Source organism: Natator depressus, chromosome 6 (genome assembly GCF_965152275.1).
Source record: "Natator depressus isolate rNatDep1 chromosome 6, rNatDep2.hap1, whole genome shotgun sequence".
Taxonomy (NCBI): Eukaryota; Metazoa; Chordata; order Testudines; family Cheloniidae; genus Natator; species Natator depressus.
Genome location: NC_134239.1, coordinates 121,253,011 through 121,273,522, shown reverse-complemented (window position 1 = coordinate 121,273,522; position 20,512 = coordinate 121,253,011). Strand labels below are relative to the sequence as shown.

Sequence of the window (20,512 nt, the reverse complement as noted above, 5' to 3'; positions counted from 1 at the left end):
AGTGGAGTACTTTGCATTTGTCCTTATTGAATTTCATCCTATTTACTTCAGACCATTTCTCCAGTTTGTCCAGATCATTTTGAATTTTAATCCTATCCTCCAAAGCACTTGCAACCCCTCCTAGCTTGGTATCGTCTGCAAACTGTATAAGCGTACTCTGTATGCCATGATCTAAATCATCGATGAAGCATTCAGAATCACCAGTCACTTTTGCACATTTAGGCTTATGTTTTTCAATAACCTTAAATACGCATTTTGGGCCTGCTTCCATTGAAGTCAATGGGAGTTTTGTTACCGACTTGAAAGGGGCCAGGATGAAGCCCTAATGAAGCACATCAGCTATGAAGGAGTTAATATCTATTGTGTCCACTCTCAAACAGTTCACTGGCAGATTTCTCTCCTTCTCTCTTTTTTAAATATCATACAGAAAAGACAGAAAAGAAAGCGTCTCACAAAATACCAGGCTAAAGTAACATGATAGCTCTGACCTTAATCCACAAAAGACAGATACTTTGCAGTTCAGGCTAAAACTCCAGGCTGACAGTTACCCTGACACAAATATGCCTTTGCTTATGAGACCTTATTAAAAAATGTTGAAAATATGCATACATAAGCTTGACATTTATCACTAATTTAAATAGGGAAATGTATCCGTTTGCAATGGAGACAACACGTCTGCATCCAAGTTATGAAAAGAGACACCAGTCGTGACAATCTATGGCAGTGAAGTTCTTTGGCATGTGTAAATTACTGTATTACAACAAAGCTGTTCTTTCCATGGGGGTGCTTTGTAGCCTGGTTCATAATATTATGTATTTCAGCAGATCCTTGTAATTACAAATTTAAGTCGTAAATCCTCAGCTTTTCTTTATGTTCTTAAACTACCCCATAGGTATCTTCACTTCCAGCTTAAATCAGACCCAAAATAGAAGGTGAAACAGGGCTGGTTGAATTCCTGCACTTTATAATGACATTTATTAAAGCCAGTTCTGGGGAGAAATGTTGACCGGAACAATCTCCGGCATTCCATTTAAATCCGACAGCACCTCCAAAGAGCCCTGAAATTGTTTAATTAAAACCAAGGTGCATGCTAATAAGAAAGGATATCATTTTGTTATTTGTATATAATTTATTTATTTGGTTAAAAAATATAAAATAAGAGAAAGAAAAAGAAGGACCAGTAAGCCTGATAATAGCCCTCCATGGAGAAGAAATAAGTACACGGCCGAAGAAAAACACAGTAAGAAACATAATGTTAGTAAAACACTCTTAATGCTGCACAAGCTGGAGAAAATGTGACTTTGCATTTGGCCTGCAGCATTGCTAACTGCATGCAATTGAGTCAAAAGTGCACCTTTTAAACTAATATCTTGTTCTGGAGATAGAGCCATGTCTAGGAGCCTACCTCATTAATATGCTATAGTGGTCAAATAGGAGATTAATAGCAAAGTCACCTGCTAAAGCTACAAGGAACCTGTTGATTAACAATAAGCCTCCAAAAATAAGATACCAGACTGCAAAGCAAAATTGAGTCCAAGGGCAACAAGTGCTTCTGTAATTTATTCCTTCTTTATACAAGGGCATAAAGCTCCCTTTATAACCGTGTTTTCAAGGCCCTGCTGTGAGCTGTAGGTGTGAGCTTTTCAGCTGATTTATTAATTTTAGTTTCAATCAAAGTGTCACCTGCAGACACAAAAATGTAGGCCTCGCCACAGAAAATACAGTAAAAGAGAGAGAGAAAGAGAAAGACCAAGGGTTTAATTCCAAGAAACTCTGCCAGCAATTTTTTTGCATGAACACTGGATGGCCTATTCTCTGAGACGCCAAAATAATTCCCAGCGACATAATTAAAAAAATCAAAATTAAACATTTTTGTCATACTTTGAAAGTCAGCCCTAGACCCGGGAAATAGCAGTAACATGGAGGCTGCCAAAACAATCAACCCCTGTTGTCAGGAGGGGTACATTCTCCCCAATGAATTGAGTGAACAACAAGTCCACTGAGCAAAATGTGCAAAAAATTCTCAATTAGTTGTCTTTATTTAGTGAACACTATGGGGTCCTCAACTGCACTATAGAATTATGGCAGGAAAGCTGGGCTCTTCACTGGCTTATTAGCATTCTCACAGGGTTGGAGTACTGCTGATAGCAGACTGTTGCCTCCAAGAGCTGTTGGTGGGACCCCTACACTCCTCGTGCTTTGTCCTTTTGTTCTTCCCAGCCAGCAGGAAGTACTGCCCCATGTTTAGAGCATTCTGGGATACCTTCATTCCAGTCACAGTTTGCATAACCAACGGGGCCAGTGTCTTTGTCAGGGACTATGAACATCACTGTTACAGGTTTAAATGAGAAGCAAAAGCCATACTTGCCATTTAAAAAAAACAAGCAACCCTGCACATTTGGAAAGTGTTCCCCCTTCCAAACGAACAGCACAGTCAACGGAATAACAGGATTGGGGTCGCAGACGCTAAATGTATGCTGTGGCCCTAGTAAATCACATTGGATGGTAGCGACACCATATTAGAGCAAGAGAACACCAACAGGAGTAAATAAAACTATCTTCCCCTACAATTCTAGTCTTCATTTAAATGTACAAGTGAGTTTTTAATGGAAGCAAAACCAACAAAACACACTCTCTTTGCTTGTGTTTGAGATGTCTTTTCTCAGCAAGAGGGTATTTGTTGCTTTAGGGAAAACACTATCATTGACTAAATTAACAAGTTGTCTTATCAACTGCCATAAGCCTTGAAGTCTAATTAATTTAGTGCTGATCAATAGCCTTGAATGAGGCATTGATTTCTGTAGCTTTTCAGGGCTGAAGCAGAGTGGCATTCTCTGCTACACACACGTTTCTTTCATGAGAACCACACATTTGAGTTATTAACGTGTATTTCCCCCCCGTCAATGTACACATGGCATTTTAGGAATTAGTTGCCACAGGGGAGTGGCTTTAAAATTATTTCTAGAAGATAAGGAACATGACAGGGGCTAGCTTTCAGAGTTACATTCTGCCGTAAAAAAATCTCTTTCTGAACATAAGTCAGGAAAGAGATATTCTGGGACCAGATCCTGGCGTAAATGAAGTCAATGAAACTGCACCAATTTACACAGCGGAAGATGTGGCCCTCTGAATATATCATATGTGCCCCGCTGTCATGCCAATAAGATATTTATTCACTCAGTGCTATTGCTCTTTTGATAAATGGTTGAAAAAGGTGCTGTATAAGCCAAAGCCATCGCCGGTCAGAGCAGCACAGAGTGTGTTTGACTGTGGATGGGAGCCGATAATTATGAGAATACAAGAAAACAATTGGCATGGTATATTCACACTACAGGTGTTGTAACGGTACCATAATATGAGTAAAACCATCTACAGATTTGCCTCTGCAGACTGATAAAAACAAGAACATTGCCAGCTCCATGGAGACAGGTGAAACTACAAGGAAAACTGCTTAAATATCTGGATACAGACTCAGAGAAGGTTGCTATGGGGCTAATTAAATGGTTCCTGTGAGCTTTTCCACTAGTTCTCCTTACATTGCCAAAGCAACTCCATGGCATAGCTCCTCTCTCTAGTGTAGCCATAAGGGTAGGGTCAGATTAGGGCTTACTCATCTTGATGCTCAGTTTCTCACGCAAGCAGCCCCATGGCAGGCAATGGGAATAAGGGCTCATGAAAGTGAGTAAAGAGCTCACAGCTTGACCCTTAGAGAAGCAGCATGAGATCTACCAAAATCCCAAGGATGGATTTTCCAAAGTCCACATGTTCCCTTGCAAGTCATTCAGTTTTGTGTTCTGAAATCACTTAGGCAAGTGGGAGAATCCCATCCCTAATTCTCCTATTGCTACTTTTCTTTGTTTATTTATAATCGTGCAACTAACGTGACGATTGCTGCCATCACATTGCCACTCTGCTTGTATTACAGCCCCTCACCCTGCTCTGTTTCTGCCTTGTCTGCCTACACTGTAAGCAATTTGGGGCAGGGACAGTCTATCTGTCTGTGTTTGTACAGCGCCTAGCACAATGGGGCCCCGTTCTGAGTTGATCCTTAGACACTACCATAATAAACACCACTAATAATAGTAGTAGAATCACTTGTGCATCTTTGGGTGCTGATGTGCCTCCGTGAATGTGGACTTGTTTAAACCAGGGAAATTTGCACCAGCTTCACGCAAACCCTACTATAGACACACTGCACTGGTGCAAAGCAGGGTAAGTCACTTGTGGAAGCTCACTGTTTTCCAGGAGTGCAGCATATCTGTGTTGGGGGTTTGCACTGGTACAAAAATCCCCCCCACGTAGAGCCAGGGTCTATCTCTTATTCATAGCTGTGACACCTGATATTAAATCCCCTAGGGCCCAATCTGCCCTCACCAGCCCCGTGGGAACTGGATTGGACTTGGGGGCTAAATTCTGCCCTCAGATATGTGCATTCGGCAGCTCCCCTTGAAGTCATCCCATATGCACAGAGGAATAACCAAGATCAAGATCCAAGTCATTAAGATTTTTTTCTCTGTCTCTCTCTTTTTAAAAGTGTTATTTAATTGCTAAGTACATTTAAAAGGGGGAAGGGGAAAAAAAGAGAGATAAAAATCCTAAAGGACTGTCTCTTTATCTCATGACGCTGGCGTAAATAGAGGGTAGTTTCCCTGGTATAAGCGAAATCAGAATCAGGTCTTAAATACGTACAAATCAGCATAAATTTCAAACATATAGCAATGAGAATAGCCGGGGTCTTGCAACTGCTTTGCTTAGCTTCTTTTAATTCCACTGCCCTCCTAAGCCAGACACGCTGCTATATTTATTCCTTTATTAAACACTCCCCATTACCTAAAAAAGATGTACAAAATAGATTAAAAAACAACCTAACGGTAGAAAAGTTAAATTTTAGCTTTAAAAATTTGGCCCCTTTAACTTAAAGTTAAAAAAACCCCAACACCACAGAAGTCCCACTCTTAATCTGTTTGGGGGCCTCCATGAGTTTCCATAGCACTTTACAAAAGATCTTTATTGAAGAAAGGATTGGACAAACTTTCCTTATATGTGTGGCCCTAGTCATTAATTGCCCCTATCTTCTTTACTAAGGCCTTATTCCTATGTAAATACCCATGCATAATGTTACAGGCTATTGTTAGGCTAGCGCCAGTCAGTCGCCACTTATATGCATTTTTATTTCAATCCGCTGCGCAGAGAATGAAAAGATGTCTGGACTTAAGCTGTTTACCAACTGGGCCAAAGCTGCAGAGAGGCAGAACTGAAGAAAGCACCAAGCAACTGCAGGAACATGCTTTGACAATGCAAGCAGCCATTTTCAGTTGAGTTATTAACCTACCCTGAAACTCTTCTAATCTACGCCTTCTTTGAAAGAACAAATGTGCTGAACCAAACATGAATGAGCCAGAACTATTAAGAGAGAAATCTTCTAAAGGACTATTGAGGGCAACATAGGTTTGTAATCATTTTGTCTCAGTTGCTCGCTACCAACATTATCAAGGATGATCATGCTTGCTCAGTTGTGGCGGATTGTCTCGTAATTAAACGACAGTGCTGTACTGTAAAAAGAACATGCAGAAAGACAGGCGACGCCGAGGGCTTTAAAGCCCTCCGCCAATAGAAATGTGGGGAAATGATAATAAATTCCACATGAATGTAGAAAACTGCACCAAAAATCTGAATCTTCTCTTAAGAAAAACACCAAACCAAAAAACTAAGCCGTCTTCCATCTCATTCTTTAATGTAAATCTGTCAATATGTATTTTATACTTTGTGGATCCTCTGGGCAATAAGACATCATGAAAATAAAGAAGTTCCCATACCATGTTTTTTTTTTTTTTTTTTTTTAAAACAACCACCTTACAAATGTGCTGCAGGCTACTATATTTGCAGTGACTTAATGGCACCACAATCTACATAGTAGAGTATTAGCCTTAAGAAACTCTTGACTATTTGCATGCATATTAGAATCCAGTGAGTGCTTAATAAGTGCATATATATGACAGAGGAAACATCTCATTGCATAGTTAGAACTACAAAAAAACAGCGAGGAAGGCAAAGTCTCCAGTTAATTACCATTACAATGCAATCAAGTACAACAGTCATAGCTGAAAACCTTTTCTATTAAGGCTGCTAGGCTCAACCTTGTCTCTGCAGGTCAGCTAAAGCACTGATAACCTTTCCCGCAGACAAATACATGTAAAATTGGCTCATCTAATTAAAAGCTCAGGGAGGTGTAGAGAAATACCAGCACATTGAGTCTGGGCAAATGAGTATTCCCTCCAGCTGATGAAGCTACAATATGTTGCTACTGTTTGCTCTGGAAGGAAACTGAGTCACTTAACATTTCAATAGGTTAATCAATTGACAATTAAATGGAGAAATTGGTTAACCCTGCCACAATTAACATGACACTCCATTAAGTACACTTTCTAATTGCCACAGTTGTGAGCGAAAATTAAAGACTATGTCAAAGCATCTAAAACGGGTTGTACGATTTTTTGTGGTGGTTAAGAAAACGCTGGTAGCTGAAAAGCTTGGTGTTATTTTTATACATTAGGTGGAGTGGGGGAAATTCAACCAGCAGCTCTATTTTCCACCACAGGTTTCTAGGGTTCAAAAATGCTTGTAAATTTAAATCATCCAATTGTTTTAATGTATAACTGTTTGTGACAGTTAAAGAAATTAAAAATACTAAGAAAGGGTGACTAAAGAGGTATCTGTCCAGAGGTGACATGTCCATGTTCACACCAAACTAGGGATGAGGAAATCAGATCCAGTCAAACCTTCACCTGTCTCTATAACCAAAGCTTTTCAGAGGTTAAGATTCTAAACTGCAACCGCAATTTCTAGTTTTGGCCCAAGACCCCTGGCAGAAGTTCTAGTAGACCTCAAGAGTGAAATCTTGGCTCCACTGAAGCCAACGGGAGTTCTGCCATTGACTTGGCTGGAATCAGGATTTCATTTCCCAAAGGAGGATGGTCTTGTGAGAATTAGGCAATACGGGTTCAGTTCTTGGCTTTGCAACAGACTTCGTTTGTGACCTTAGGCAAATGATGCAGGCTCACAAAAAGTTTTAGATTAAACCAATCAGATGATCTCTCTGCACTTCCATTGCCCCCCCTCCCACAGCTCCCCAAAATGGCAATAGTAATACAGTAGAACCTCAGAGCTCTGAACACCTCAGCTATGGAGGTTGCTTGTAACTCTGAAATGTTTGTAACTCTGGTGTCAGACCTCGAGATTCTACTTGACTTCCAGTCTGTTATGTCTGTTCAGGGTGTAGGTGTATGTGCACTGACCAGCATGTAGGGGCCCTCATGTGTTCCTGAAATACATCTGGTTTCTATCGGTATCCATTATTTCTGTTGGAAAACCAGTAACCCCAAGAACCAGACTTGCTGCTCTGTACAAAACATAGTGCCACGGGGAGCCAGCTGAGAAATTTCAACTGGAATTTCCACTCTGGAGAGGAAGCTGAAGTGCGGGGAGATCACGGGGAATGCTGTTAAGGTGCCATCAACTCCTTTGGGCTGTGGAACCGGCCCCTGTGGTTGTGGAGCCCACCAGCTCCACAGGAGAGAGCTTATCCCCCTTTGGAGCTCCTCAGTTTGGCAGGGCCCTACTTTCTTGTGGATCCAAGACCACTGTCAGCTAAATTCTGCCTCATCCTTATGTGGGTGACCTGTGGAGGCCAATAGTACCCTTCCTACAACAGGCCAAGCAGAACTGTAGTCTCTGCACAAAATGCTGTTCTCTGTCTATTCCTGTGTGGGTCAGAGGCAGGTCAAGGTCTCCTGGGGCCGTGGGCCAGAGTAAGGGAAGGGGCCCCGGCACTGGAACCATGGCCCTGCCTCACCCCGTCCACCTGTGTCCCCTACCCCATTTCGCCTCTTCCCCCTGTGACTCCGCCCTCATTCTGCCCATGGCCCTGTCCCATTCCATCCCTTCCCCTCTAGCCCTGCCCCCATTCCACCCACAGCTCCTCCCCATCTGCCCCTTTCCCTGCGGCCCTGCCCGCTCCTTTCTGCTCTTCCACCCCCGCTGCAGCACCCAGTCCGGAGAAGCTCTGTGCCCCTGCTGTGGCCCCGGGGTCAGAGCGGGCAGTGAGAGCTCCTCCAGCCCTGGGGCCATGCAGGGGGAGATTTTTCCAGAGGCCCCAAATTGTCTGGGGCTCCTGGGCATGAACCCTGTCGGTCTGCGTGGTAATCCATCACTGGGGTGGGTACATGATGCCCGTAGGGTCACGGAGATGTCTGGGAGCAGTCAAGGCCAAGGGCTCTGCTGCCCTTTGCAGAGCTGGCCAGCTACATGTGGGGCAAAAAGCCAAACCCATAAAGCCTTGCAATAGTCGGTTTGCTGCCTTGGCATGCCTAAGAGCTGAGGCAGAGCAATGTCCTAGCTCTTCACTGCCCCCAATACAGGCCTTTGCCTACAAGGCATGGTCCAGCCCCGCGAGAGTATATTCTGTTCCTTACAGACTCCACAGGTGCAACCAACTGAGCTTGTAAACTCTGCAAGTCCAAGCGCTCGTAATCTCCTTAAGCCGAATAGCTCAGCATCATCAACTGGTCTTTTTTTTCCTATGAAAAAAACATGGAAAGACAAACGGTTAAATGGAAGGTCACAATTTTAAGTGCACAGAAGCTAGGAAATGATTTAGCTGCATTGCACATATGCTGTTTTTTCTATTCCAAATGTGTCCTTAAGATACACCTCTACCCTGATACAACGCGACCCGATAAAACACAAATTCGGATAGAGCGTGGTAAAGCAGTGCTCTGGGGGGGGGGGGCTGCATGCTCCGACAGAGCAGCCCGTCAGCGGGTCTGGCTCCTACACACTGCTCTGAGCGGCATGTTAAGGGTGCCGGGCCGGGGCTGAGGGGTTGGATAAGGGGCAGAGGGTCTCGGGGGGCAGTCAGGGGACAGGAAAGAGAGGGGGTTGGATGGTTTGGAGGTTCTGGGGGCGAGGCAGTCAGGGGACGAGGAACAGGGGCGTTGGATAGGGCGTGGGAGTCCCAGAGGGGCTGTCAGGGGGTGGGGGTGTGGATAGGGGTCAGGGCAGTCAGGGGACAGGGAGCCGGAGGGGGTTGGATGGGTCAGGGATTCTGAGGGGGTCAGTCAGGGGGCGGGAAGTGACTATTAATAACGGAAATGCTTGAGACCAAAGCAAGTTCGATATAACGCGATTTCACCTATAATGCAGTAAAAAATTTTTGGCTCCCAAGGACCGCATTATATCTAGGTAGAGGTGTATTAATGTCTTTAGGGGCAAGTGTATTACCCACCCGATAAATAGGATTCATAGCTTCATTGAATTTAAGGCCAGAAGGAACCATTGTGATCATCTAGTCTGACTTCCTGCATAACAGAGGTCACAAAACTTCTCCCACTGACTGCTGCATCGAGCACAATCAACCCAAGCACAAGCTATGGGGATGAGTTAGCATTGCTATGCGACTCTATTAACTGCTTCATTTTCCCGCGTTGGGGCATTTAAATCCAGAGCCGATATAGCAAAGCCAATGTGACGGCTGCTCTTTTTTTTCCTGCAGTCAAAGACAGTGAATATGAGCCAAGACCCGCCCTCGGCAAAGATATTCAACCTGTCTACTGAAAGTAAACCAGGCTCTGATAGTAGCCTGGGAATCCCCCAGTCTGAAAAATCAACAATAGTTTCTACTGCTTCTCATTCTCCACAGGGCAAGAAATCTCCAACGGAGCCTTACAGAGTCGGGGACATAGGTGTGAAGGGGAAAGGATCTTGTCGCAACAGAGCCGAAACCACCAAAAATTTGAAACAAAGACAGGAGAAAAAAGGGCAACCCCGAGGCTGCAACAAATTGCAGTAGGAGCCATAACAACTGGCTCCAGTTTAGGGAGGGTCATAGCGGACCACAAGCTAAATATGAGTCAACGGTGTAACCTGTTGTAAAAAAAGCAAACACCATTCTGGGATGTATTAGCCGCAGTGCTGTAAGCAAGACACGAGAAGTAGTTGTTCTGCTCTACTCCACGCTGATTAGGCCTCAGCTGGAGTAGTGTGTCCAGTTCTGGGAGCCACATTTCAGGAAAGATGTGGACAAATTGGAGACAGTCCAGAGCAGAGCAACAAAAATGATTAAAGGTCTAGAAAATATGACCTATGAGGGAAGATTGAAAAAATTGGGTTTGTTTAGTCTGGAGAAGAGAAGACTGAGAGGGGACAAGATAACAGTTCTCAAGTACATAAAAGGTTGTTACAAGGCAGAGGGAGAAAAATTATTTACTTTAACCTCTGAGGGCAGGACAAGAAGCAATGGGCTTAAATTGCAGCAAGGAAGGTTAGGAAGTTTTTCCTAATGTCCAGCCTAACTATCAGGGTGGTTAAGCACTGGAATAAATTGCCCAGGGAGGCTGTGGAATCTGCATCATTGGATATTTTTAACAGCAGGTTAGACAAACACCTGTCAGAAATGGTCTAGATAATACTCACTCCAGACATGAGTGCAAGGGACTGGACTAGATGACCTCTTGAAGTCCCTTCCAAGCCTATGATTCTGTGATTCTATGCTTTCTCCCACCACTGGGTCCTGAGACAAGTGGACAATGGACCCACCAATGAGTAAGACCCTCAATATCTAATATTTATACCTGATTTTTCTAAGTAAAGGTTTACAATGCAAAGTTTTACTCCTGGGGTAATTCTGCACCACTGCACAAGTGCAGAATTAATGTGCCCTGCAGATTTTACTCTTTCCCTGCAGAAAAATTGATTCACATGCCCCTCCCAGGCAGCAGTTGCAGGGGCGGGGGCAGATCTGGTTCAGATGTCGGGAGCAGCCAGGGGAGATGCAAATCGCCGCCTTGGGGGGAAGGGCTGGACTCTCTGTCCCTCTCACTGACTATTGAGGTGCTCCTGGAGCTGGGGACGGGCAGGGCTGGGGACACCCTGACTGGTGGCTCCTACCATGCACCTGGCTCAAGTTGCTAGACCCAGCTGGGCTGCAGGGGGGATGGGACTTCCTCTTCCCATGCACGGGCTGCTCCCGGGGATGCATCAGACCCACCTCCGGGAACCCGGGCCCCTCCACCTGCCTGGGGTGGGGGGCCTGAGAGCAGCCCCTGGCGTGTGTCCCCACCCCCGCAGACCTCCCGCCCAGGGTAGGTGGAGGGTCTGTGGCTCCCCACAGCTGTCTGGGCTTCCTGGGCCGGGCTCCAGCTTCCAGCCTGGCTGGGGGCGGAGCCTCAGGGGGAAAAGGAGGGGCAGAGGGAGGGGCTCATGGTGAAAAGTGGATGGGCCAGGCCCGTCCACTTTCAAAAGTGGGAGGGCCATGGCTCCTTGGCCCCCTTGTTCTGGCGCCCCGGTCAGGATTTTACCCAGTGTGCAAATGCTTTCATGCTCTGAGATGGGCAAGGCCAAACAATGCAATATTTCTCATTATAGCTAAAAACAAAAGAAAACCCAGCACTTCAGGATCTTCTGGAGGTGGAAAACAAAGTCTGGTCATGCTACCGCTGAAGTCAATGGGAGGTTTGCTATTGACTACAGTGGGCGCAGCCTAACATATAGTTCTAATTGCTAACACTTTCTTTCTAATTATAGCTCAGTTTGGTTAGGATTTTCCTACAATCCCTTGTTTCCCCTAAAGCAAACACCAGAGCACATTCTAACCCCAGTGGGGACGTTTATTAATAACCCCCTTGGCAAATAAGAAAAAAAATCATTATGCTTTATTAGGCACTAACGTATTTCCCTACAGCAAATGCTAATTGATAAAGCCAATCAGACATTATGGGGCAATTAATTTCAGGATGAAAATAAACATGAGAGCAAAACCAAAACAGGATCATGTAGCATATGCACCATCTTCAAGCTTTTTGTGCACAGCGGCCATGAGAAGATGAGAAATGATTTGAAATAATCTGCATCCATTGTAAAATGAGAAAATGAATGGGGTATGGAACAAATGATTCTTACTTTGCACCTCCAAGAGGTACAGTGGTTGCACTTTTAAAAGATTTTACCAGTTTTGAAAGATTCTACCAGTTGGCGAGACGTTCTCTCTACACAGAATGGGGATTGTTCCTGGTTTTCTCTCTTTGAACAGACATCCGTATATTTTGAAATAAAATAAATGTTGGGAACACTCCCATGTTCTTAAATGAAATCCCAATCTCAAAGCAAAAACTGAAATATGATTATTTTTAATAAATGTATAAGAAAAATGGAAAACCAAACTAATTCCTGTCATGCAGTCTCTACTTTCAAAACATGAATTAACTCTCTGGAGATAGGAAAAAAAGTTACTTAAAACAGCCTTGCAACACCATAAGGTCTTGGGGCAAGGATTGTCTTTTTGTCATGTGTTCATACAGCTCCCAGCACAATCGGGTCCTGGTCCGTGACTGGGCTCCTAGGCACTTGTGTGATACATATAATAATAATGATTAAAATGAAAATGTAACAGCCCAGCCATAAAATCTATGCACCAACCCTTTACTAATAGAAAGATGGTAGTGGGAAAATTGATATTTTATTCATTCACCAATCAATATTACTTGCCCCCATTCAAGCAGGGCAGTAGAATTTTGTAAGGCTAAGGGCTGGTTTACATTACACATTTAGATCAACATAAGGCAACTTATGCCGACCTAAAGTGTCTACACTACAGTCTTCCTCCCACTGATGTAAGTGCCCTGCTACAGCAACATAATAACTCCACCTCCACGAGAGGCGTAGGGCTTCTATTGCTGTGTTTAGGGCGATGCAGAGTCTGTATAGACACTATGTCTCTAACATCGGCTGTTAGCTGTCTTGTCAATTTCATGGCAGGAGCAGCTGGGAATATAGGTTGATTTACAATTCTAGTGTAGACATATCCTAAAGTAAAACACAAATGAAAAAGCAAAGTAGGATGATGTAAAACATAAAGGAAGTGCTAGGGAGAGGCTGTGTGGCCTACTAGATAAAGCACTAGATGGGGACTCAAAAGACTTGGATTCTATTCTTACCACTAGCAAGCAGGGTGACTTTAGGCAAGCTACTTCACTGTTGTGTGGCTCTGTTTTCCCATCTGTAAAATGGGCTTAATGAAACTGACCCCCTTTGTAAAGTGCTTTGTAATCTGCTGACGAAAAGCACTATAAGAGTTAAGTATTATTTTGATTCTAATTTTTAAAGTATAAAAACTTTTAAACCAGCATCAAGTATAAGTTTGTAAAATATCCAGTTAAAGGTGTTCTGTGGGTCTTGTGTAGATAGATGCCTTGCACTGCTAAAAGGCATCCATGTCTTTTGCTTTACTCTTACCTCAGTCTGATGCAGGGAACTTAATGGTACAAACTCTAGAACAGCCCAGAATATATTGGAATAATGAGGCTGCTGTTGATAAATGGTATGGTCAATTGCTTGATCACACTTTGGTTTGTTATGAAGTATACCCAGGAGACCAAATAACCAATGTCAGTCAGGTTTACTGCTATAAGCCAATAATGATACTGTACTGGGAAAAGGTTCAGTACGATACTAGTCTCTGGGAAGCGATGTTACATTCCCATTATGCAGAAGGTGTGCTCTCCAAGACACACATTTCACCTGATATTATTTACATGATGATTTTACAAGTTATACATCTCTGTACATGTCATTAAAATCCAACCCATCGGCTTGTCCCACTTCTATAACTTCTTGTTCTGTTCCTTCCTTATCTTTGTTTTGGATACTAGCATTCCAGGTACTGCTCCGAGAAGGTACCTCCCTAGCTTGTATTAAGATATATAACGAATGTATCTTGATTTTGACAAGTTTCCTAACCGCTTATGCCAAATACTTACTTCAGCAAATGTAAGGAGTTATGGGATTCTTAGCATAAGTGAACAGGACTATGGTTTAGGCCATTTTAGGCTATATCACTGTTACAATATGTGTGCTTAATATTATTGGTGCTTAATGCACACTGATAGATAGATAGATAGATAGATAGATAGATCATATATATTATTAATATGAGATGGATAGATAGATGCTAGCCAGCATATACTAGGCAACACACCTTCAAAGGTCAATGTTTATGAAAAGGGTCTCACATTTGGCACTGTCCCTCCGCTTTATATGTTTGAATGAGCTAAACCCACTTAGAGTCCCTTCTAATCCATATGATTCATTTCTTGCAAAGGGACGACACCGTGATAAGATTACACTCGTTCAGATACCAACTATAGCTTATTGATTAAATTAAAATATATGAACCATTGGGAGAACCCAAATCTACTTCAACAAATGTACCCACCAAGGGGCAGGGGGATTCTTGGAGTAGTTAAATCAGGACTGGACTAAAAGACACGCTGTAGTTTAACCACAAGCGATAGGCTTGATGCAGGAATCACTGGGCGAGGATCTATGGCGTACGTGAGACTAGATGAGCATAATGGTCCCTTCTGGCTGTTAAGGAAAAGTTAGCACATGTGACTCCATTTTGGTTTGGGGCCCACCATTGTTTGAATGCCAGCACATTATACACCAGGAGGAGTAATCCTTAGATACTGAATCCCTGTGAAAATCCTCCTCCTTGTCTCCAGCCTGCCTTGATTTGCAGTATCTGGTTTTTGTCAGTCTCTAACTCCCTGTCTCTTGGCCTTGATGTGAGGCCTCCCATCCTGATAATAAAAGTTACTGATGCATGGCTTTAGGACCATGCTGTGTAATTAACATACTGGTATAGCACGAGGAATGCACCAAGCAGGGATAGGTGGTAGATAAGACAAGGGTTTGTTTATTGGCTAAGGTTTCCGATGCACGAGGGCAACATGCTTTGCTAAAAGGTATATAATCTTTGTATAATTTGCATTCAGGGTCCCCTCCTGGCTAGCAGGGGGGCACCACGCTCGAGCGTAATAAACTTAGTGTCTTTTGGGAACTCTGCAGTTGTGGACTTTATTTCTGTGCCTCAGCCTAGATTCGAACTGTGCGTGACCTATCAGATATAATTCGCAGCATTGGTGTGTGTGTCCTATCAGGTATAATTCGTAGCACTTGTGTGCGTGTCCTACCAGGTGTAATTCGTAGCACTTGTGTGCGTGTCCTACCAGGTGTAATTCGTAGCATTTGTGTGCGTGTCCTACCAGATGTAATTCGTAGCACTTGCGTGCGTGTCCTACCAGGAGTAATTCGTAACATGGCATTAAAATCTTTGATGGTAACTAACTTCTTTGTTCTATATAATCGCAACTAAGCTGTATTAGAGACTAGCCAACCATACTTCTCTTCCCTTGCATAAGAAAATATACCGGTACGTCCCCAATTCCATATGCTGCAAATGAAATTTCACTGTATTTTATGGCTGAAACGATCATTTCCGCATGGGATGGGAGGGAAGGGGGTGAATTTACAACACATGATTTCCACGTTCTTCTAGTAAACAAACAAGAACAAAGTTTCCAGCTTGCTTTCCCTTTATTTTCTTTTGAGGGCAATGCACAATCAGAAGGGCCGCGACAGGATCATCTATCTCTAACTATTCTGTCTAGGGTTTTCTATGCACCCATTGCGATGGTATCTGAGCACAGTGTGACTAAAATAGCTTTACCCTGTTGCCTAGTTCATTAGTATTCAATATTATTTTGACCTAGTGACAGGTCTGCAGGTGGCCTACGCAAGGTCACACGGCATTCTCCTGTTGGCTCCCATAACATTACTTTCTGCCCTGTGGCAGAAAAAGGGACCCTGCTTCTCTTCCTATTTTATCACAAGGCACTTCACAGGAATGAGCAGCAGCATAGAGGATGCCTTTATCTTGTTTCCATATAGACAAGTTGCAAGGGCTGGCTCCAAATTCTCAAAGTCCCTTGGACTCTCAACAATTCAGATCTTGCATGGCTCTCTAGAAAAATCAGCGGCCCCAGAGAGTTGGGAGAAGTTATTGGGGCAGTTTCTTCAGCTCCTTTTCTTTCTGATAGGAACAAGGGCTACCGATGGCCTTGCCAGAAATCTAGATTGCTCAATTTGTGGTCTTGCTGGTCAGGCAACGGCTGTCTCCCCATCCACCCTTGCAATATGCCTTTGAGACATAACATTCTGTTCTTGGCTAGCTGGAACTCTTGGTCTTTGCAGGGTAATTGGGGAATCCATGTTCTAAGGGTGATGAGAATAAGGAGGAGTGCTAATCAGAAGGATCCTTGTCACCCAAGTGCTACAAGGTACCTGGGACCATATAGGCGAATAAACAGGACTACATCCTATTTAGGACAGTCTTCAGGGTGATGATTTGGGGGGCATTTTGCTTGGGAAAGCTCCTCCCATGTGTGTCCAAGGATAGACTGCAATTAAGCAACCCCCCGTGGGGAAATGGGAAAATATCGGTCAGCCCTGTTTTCCATAGACCTATCAAGTGAGTTCAGAGGAATAGACCTTCCTGCATGAAAGATGGAGCAGGGCAATTTATCCTGGCACCTCTCTCTACACTTAGTGGGCAAAGGGCAATTGGTCATGCACAGGGATGGTTGGCTGCTGGTTTATAGGCATTTTAATGAAGGGACTAGCCTGCGATGGCTGTGTCGAGAGCAGTATGACGACCACTTATGCTGCACGGAGGCAGCCACGTCTATCGCCACCATTGGCTGTATACATCAGGCACCCAGACACAGCTGAGATGGTGCTTGGATTGCTTCTCATCATATGCCAGGAGCCAAAAGGCTGAGTAGAGGTGACAGCCTAGAGGTTTTGTGCCAGGTAATTGCTTATATCCTTTTATTCCCCTTTTACCTAGGGACTGTGAGAGTTGGATTCCTCTGTGAATATCTGGATTGGTGGGCACAGCTGCATTCATTGGGAACAGAAGCACACAGAGAGCCCGGGGCAAGGCACACAGCTGGATTCAGAGCCTTTACGTTCCAGATGTCCTGGCACAGCATCAAGGGGTTGTTGCGGAAGCTGCTCATCCCATCATCGCTAGCCTTGGAAGGGACTTCTGGGCTCCACAGTCCTTATCATTCACTTTGTGGGCAACGATTGCATTACTTACAAAGAGGTTAGTTTGTGGGTTCGGGTTAAAAGGGACATCTGGTTGTCGAGATGGCATTATCCAGACCCTGTTGTTGTGTGGTCTCAAATACTCCTATAAAGAGCTAGGTGAGGATGGAATATTACAAATATCAGCATTAGGTAGTGGGGAATGAACATGTTCAACACTGAAACACCTGTTGCGGAATCCCTGGCTAATTGGCCTCTCTAGGACACCAAATGCAGGTTTAGACTGGCTACGGCTGCTGGTGGTGACTCTGGTGATGGGGACAAGGCTTAGTACCAAGTACAGGCATGGCAAAGGGCCTACTTCCTTCCACAGGGAAGGGATGAAGAGTGGGGTTGTCTTACCATTGTCCACCTCCGAAAAGTAGGGCATAGTTGTGCCCCATGGCATTTGGGTCTATGTGGGGTTCATAGGATCACTTGGACCTGGGATGCTGCTAAGCAACATCCTACTTTCCAGCTAAATTCAATCTGCTAATAAGGTGGTAGCCAAAGGTCTTTAATTATATGCATCAGTGCTGTGGCTTATTTGGGCCAGCTGCAAAAGGGGTCAGGCGGCCCACAGCAATACAGAGTGCTCAGGCATGGATTCCAAGGCCAGAAGGGACCATCGTGATCATCTAGTCTGACCTCCTGTAGAACACAGGCCGTGGAACTTTATCAGTGATGATTTTACGTTTTCTTCCAGGTCATTGATAAAAAGGTTAAATAGTGTAGTGTAGGGCCAGGAACTGATCCCTGCTTGATGATGGTTCCCCATTCACCTTGCATTGACACCCAATGCAACAGCAGTACACGTACCATTAAATGAACTACTTTCCACAGAACACACATTTTCCTGTATCTCACCCAACTATGGATGGGAGAAAAACCCAAACTACAGGAGAAGGAAGTGCTTCCTACAGAGAAGATGGAACTTCCATAATGTGCACAGAAGTGCTTTCAAGCAGCTCTTTCTCAGCAGGCTCCTGCTGCACATGTGGTCCCCGCCGATGGTGAAAAACTACATGTGGTAGCCCCTAGTGGGAAGGTACCCAGTTCCAGTATGCTCCGCTTGGTCCAATCGTTAGCTTCCATCCCCAACTTTGCTGCTGGCTTTGGACTGGAGACTCAGCTCTCTGCTCAACTTTTCTCATGATATTTGATGTATTTCTTCAAGTCCTCACTCCTGGAGTCATGTGAATATGTGAGAATCTCAGCTTTCATCAAGGTTGTGAGGAAAAGCTTAAAACCACAACCCGAGTGCACCCTAAAGGCTCGGAAACCAGACAGTAAATAAAAAGAGCCCACTAATTATTATTTTTTAAAGTCTCAGGATTTTTAAGCCAATCTCATTTTGCGGGGGTCGGACTCATGATTTTTGAATGCTTGGGGTTGGCAATACTGAAATCCACATCCTACTTACATGTTCTACCACTTCATTGGGCATTGATGGAGCTCAGCACCTGCATGGATTGGACCCTTGTTGGATCCCCCAGAGGAAGGACAAATAACCAATTTGCTGGAAATGAGCCAAATCCTAAAGCATTTAATCAAGCAAAACTCTCTTGGGCTAAATGCTGATAGGTACCTGGGTATCTGCAACTCCCACCAAATCGAAGGCAGCACCTCAGGTGTGACCCATTGATTTCAATGGAAATTTTACCTGAGTAGTCTGGTTGTGAAATATTTACATCTATCTAGTTACTCATATGGCCCTCATCACCAAGATAAGGAGTACTTGTGGCACCTTAGAGACTAACCAATTTATTTACTTCACAGAGATACTTAGATACTTAACTCCCATTGATTTTGGTGCCTAAATACTTCTGTGAAACTCACCCTACATGACTTGTTCAAGGAGCACACAGGGAGTCTGTGGCCGAGGTGGGAACTGAACCCAGGTTCAGAGCCCTAAGCACAGAGCTTTCTGTGTATTCTTTTACATCCAAAAACAAACAAATGTTCCCCACCCCACCTGGGGAAAAAAATATTTTAAAAGAGTGATTTTAAGGTTGCAAAGTCAAGCACTCAAAAGTCAGGAAATGCCAGAATTCAGGATGTCCATACAAATTTAACTCGGCTCTCCTGTGTGTATGCAACATGATACTGCCTAACTGGAGGACCACATACTATTGTTTCAGTTGATCCCCCTCTCCTTCCTTACCTTCCCCCTTTGCTCCTGCCCCCATTTCTCTCTCTCTCCTCAGCTCCTATCCACCCACCATGTCCTCCTCGCTTCCACCCCTCCCCACTCGGTTCCTACCCTCCTCCCCTCTCTGTTCCTCTCCACCCACCATCACTCTGCCAGCTCCTGCCACCTCCTCTCCCCTATTCTTCACCCCTCTGCATGCCAGTAAGGCTGACTCCACCTTCTCCTTCCCCCTGCCTAGGCACGGTGCATTGAGAGCACAGGAGAGACAGTCTCCCTGCTCTCAGCCCCGGTGTCCAGTGCAAATTGCAGAGATACTTCTGCTCAGCTGTTGCTGGCCTTGGCTGCAGCTTCTCAGTGGGGACGGTGCATGTGCCGTGCACAGCGCATGCTCAGTGAGGACAAACTCTTTGGAGAATTTAGCTACCAAGCTCAAATGAGCCTCTACTGAGCATGTGCAGAGTGAGATTTTTTGGATGCTTGTAACTTGGCCAAATGTGAGCAAATTTTCACAGAGCTAGCCAAAGGCAGACCCTTGACACCAGGAAAATCCACTTACCCACAACATGTTTCCGGGCCCTGCTCCAAAGTATCAGGGTGTTAGAGCTTCTCATCAGAGTGGTTGCAAAAATGATGTATTCCTCTCCCATCACCGTTGTTCTTAGAAAGGGCTCAAACATTATGGCTGAAATTTTCCATAAACTTTTAGCCCAAGGTAGATCCCTGGCATGGAGAATTTCCCCCTCAACAGCTACAGTTTGACGAAGTTATAAGCAATTGAAAACAGGGTCTTATAATGGGAAATGTTGGGCAACCTTAATGACAGGGAGAGCTGCCAGCCCTTCCTGTAATGAAGACACCACATGTTATCCATCAGCAGGTTTTCTGAACCATGAACCTTCAGGTCCCCAGCCCAGACCTCTGTCACTTGAGCTACAGGACTAATTATTTGAGGTAAAGAAACTCAGTGAGGGGTTCCTCTGCATCCCTCCCTCTGTCTCTGCCCCTACTCCTGGGCTACATGGATCTAGAGGCTGAGACTGCCCCGGTTCTTCACTTTCAAGAAGCTCCCTGACCTTTGGGTGCAGGATGGGGCAATATGAGGTGCCCTCCACCAGTGCTCATGGCCCACCCTCTCCTCCCTCACAGGCCCTGTTTCTCCCCTCCCCCTACCCTGCACTCCCTGCTGCAGCCAGGGAAGATCAAAGAGTGCCCTTTAGGGTGATGAACCCCCTTTAGAGGGGACTCCCTGGAGCAATGGGTAAGCAGCTGACCTTCTCCCACCCATCCCTAAAGGATTTAGTATTTCATGCAGCTATAACAGCACCTCTTCCAGCACATTGGGTTGTACTGGCCTCGCCTAGGCTCTCACAAACAGCA

The 20,512-nt window shown here is 44.6% G+C and overlaps 1 long non-coding RNA gene across 4 annotated transcripts in view; it reads left to right on the top strand.

The window, feature by feature from the left end:
* LOC141989592 (uncharacterized) overlaps positions 1–20,512 on the top strand; it is a 136,601-nt gene that overhangs the window by 59,684 nt on the left and 56,405 nt on the right. For all 4 annotated transcript variants that reach the window (XR_012640012.1, XR_012640010.1, XR_012640011.1 and 1 more), the window contains one exon: positions 16,742–17,002. This is a non-coding gene — a long non-coding RNA (uncharacterized LOC141989592). The remainder of the gene's footprint in view (positions 1–16,741; positions 17,003–20,512) is intronic.